This window comes from Myotis lucifugus, unplaced genomic scaffold, assembly GCF_000147115.1.
Source record: "Myotis lucifugus unplaced genomic scaffold, Myoluc2.0 scaffold_139, whole genome shotgun sequence".
Lineage (NCBI taxonomy): Eukaryota > Metazoa > Chordata > Mammalia > Chiroptera > Vespertilionidae > Myotis > Myotis lucifugus.
Window position 1 is genome coordinate 2,342,079 of NW_005871187.1, and position 3,371 is coordinate 2,345,449.

Consider the following 3,371-nt stretch of genomic DNA (forward strand, 5'->3'; position numbering starts at 1 on the left):
AGAACAAGAATGGGAAATTGAAAGGCCAATCTTAGCCACTCTTTGCTTGAATTTCCTAAGATTCCTGCATTCTCTAGAATTCCTGCCTACCTCATGCTTTTCCAGGGGAGGTCACTCTGCCTGGAAGGTCCCTCTGTATATCAACCTAGTCCTCGTTTCTCTACTGAACAATTGTTGCTAACCTCTACCAGTCAGAATAAGTAATGCTGCCTGTTCTAAAATACAACAGAAACATCTCATGACATGGCATGACAAAGGCTTATTCTCTCATGTCACAGACTAACATGGACTAAGTTTTTCCCTGGGTGGGTCTCCTCCCAGAGGTATGATGGGATTCCATGCCCCTAACCTCTTACAGCTCTACTGTCCCTTGGGGCTCCTGGATGTTCCCCATGGGGGCCTCCACAGGAAGCCAGATGAAAGACAATGCATGAGCCAGGAATCTCATGGGAGCGTTCAGAGGCCATAGCTGACTGTGACTTACGTGTTTCCCCCCTATGCCATTGTCTAGAATTAGTCACTAGCCTGAGTGTAACTGCAGTGGCAGCTAGAACATAGGAGGCTTCCTGCGGGCCCAGAGGAATGAGAGGGTCGGGTAAGCTTCTGTTCATTCTCTGCGCCACCACCTCTGTCAGAGTTAAGGCAGCCTTCCTCCTGCAGATGGTGCTGGATTAGAGAGGAGGGGCGTGTAGATCCATCTTGACTTGAGAATTGTGCCAAGCCACTTTTCTTGGCAGAGTCCTTAACTTCTCTGATTTTTAGTTTCAGTTGTAATGAGGATAACAATATCCATGTTGTATATTGAGTAATACAAGTAAAATAAAGGTCTCATAAAAGCAAAAAAAAAAAAAAAAGAATTTATGACTATATCTATATATATAATAGCCTAAGCAACCGTTATGGCGGAATGACCAGAACGACTGGTCGCTATGATGCTCACTGACCACCAGGGGGCAGGCGATCAATGCAGGAGCTGCCCCCTGGTGGTCAGTGCGCTCCCCCAGAAGCTGGGCTCATGGCTGGCGAGCGCAACAGTGGTGGCAGGAGCCTCTCCCGCCTCCATAGCAAGACTAAGGAACAGCAAGCTGAGCAGTAAGGAGGGAGCAGGCGGACATCTCCCGAAGGGTCCTGGACTGTGAGAGGGCGTAGGCTGGGCTGAGGGGACCCCCCCCCCCAAACAGTGCACAAATTTCATGCACCAGGCATCTAGTAACTAAATAAAATGTGGAAAACTTGCTTAATATTTTGAAGAAAGAAATAACTTAGGGTCAAAAAATTAGTTCCTGTGATTTATTTTTAAAAAGCTGGAAATATTATGTTTACAATTTACCTATTTTTTTGGCTATTGTAAAACAACATATAAATGAAGAACCTTTATATGAGCGAAATATTTGTAGGCAACCAATTCATGCTTCTTAATGCGAATACTCCATACAACAAAGCAGTAAGGTGTCTAGGAGTTATGAGATGCTAAACTTAATAATTAGCAAATGCTAGATTTTCAAGAAGGCTAAAAATGCATGCCTAAATACTCCAAACAGCAACCACAACCTTCTCCCTTTTATTTTCACTGTGCACTGCCCTACTTTGGCTCTCTCTCTCTCTCTCTCTCTCTCTCTCTCTTTCTCTCTCTCCCCTCTCTCCTCTCATTGCTCTAATTGGCACTAGAGAAACATACTTGTGATAATAACAATGGGAATAGAATCAAGGTCAATGCCTGTGGCTAGACCAGTTAAAAACTTGCCAAGATAGTTCATCGTCCAAGTGTACACATTTAGCCTTTCTCTGCCAGAATTATATATTATATCATCTTGGCATTGTCCTTAAAGGGGCTTATGTGTTTCATGTTCCAAGTCAAATTGGATTTGGCCCTGGCCAGTGTGGCTCATTTGGTTGAGTGTGGTCCCATGCTCCAAAAGGTCACCAGTTCTACTCCCAGTCAGGCAACAGATTGATGTTTCTCACATTGACTTCTCTCTCCTTTCCTCTCTCTCTAAAATCAATAAAAACATATTTTTTTAAAAAACTGGATTTGTTGTGGCACTTTAAAATCTGTTATCAGAGCACATTTCGAGTCAATGCACCCAACTTTGCAAAAAACTTCATTTTAAATAGTTTCAACTGGAAAAGTTTATTATTTGAACTCTAAACATGAACAAATTGATTCACAAAGGCAGACATGTTTGCATGATGGATGAGTGATCTTTATTGGTTTGTACATTCTGCTTCCAATCTGGGAATTTTTCCACCAAAATAAAACCTGGCTGAAATACAGTCTGAATTTATATGGACTTTTATAATGGGCTCCAACAGAAAATTTCAGCCTTTTTTCAAATTTTCACTTGTAGAGCCATTACACTGATGGCTCGAAAACCCATTCAATTTTCCATCCCTCCTGGAACAATTTCAATATGATCTCTTTGGCATATCTTCCCAGGAGATGACGAGGCTAACTTTGGACTTCTTTCCAGGCTACAGATGCTCTGATGGTCTATTTCCAGAATATGACCGCAAGGCACGCACCATTAGGAGCCTTTGAAATGTCAGCCTTTTAGGTAGGGAAATGGCCAGGAAAACGGCTGCAGATCCCGGCAGGAGTGGGTGAGAGAATGCCGAGAAAGGAAATTTCCATTTCAGAAGCTTTTTAAATGAGATGGTGTTGGGGATAATAATGCCCCAGAAAAACAACTCAAACCCCACAACAGGATTCAGGTAGTTCAACACCAATTACCCCCGAGGAAATCATTTCCGAATCCCCACGGCAGCTGTAGCTGGGGATTTTGTATCTCCTGTCTCTCATGACTCAATACCCCCACGAAAACATCTTCATAAAAAAAGATGATAGAGCCCTGGCCGGTTTTGCTCAGTGGATAGAGTGTTGGCCTGCGAACTGAAAGGTCCCAGGTTCAATTCCAGTCAAGGGCACATGCCCGGGTTGTGGGCTCCGTCCCCAGTGGGGGACTTGCAGGAGGCAGCCGATCCATGATTCTCTCTCATCGTGGATGTTTCTATCTCTCTCTCCCTCTTCCTTCCTCTCTGAAGTCAATAAAAATATTAAAAAAAAAAAAAGATGATAGAACCGAGTCAGATTCTGACGCAGAATTGAATTCACTTCAGCAGAGACGCGGGTCCCAGGAGACGCCAGGGTTCCCACCGGTCGCCAGCCAGGCAATTGGAGCAGGCGGGGCCGCCAGAGCCTCCTATTGGTTGCCTCGGGCGTCGGCCCGCCCCTCCACACCCGCCCGCCCGCGGGCCCGCCCGGCCTGGTTTCTGTCGCCAAGGACGCCGCGTCGGTTGGTTGTCAAGATGGCGGCGGCGGCGGGTCGCTGTCACCACTCTACCGTTGCCCGGTGGCCAAAAAAAATTTGGCC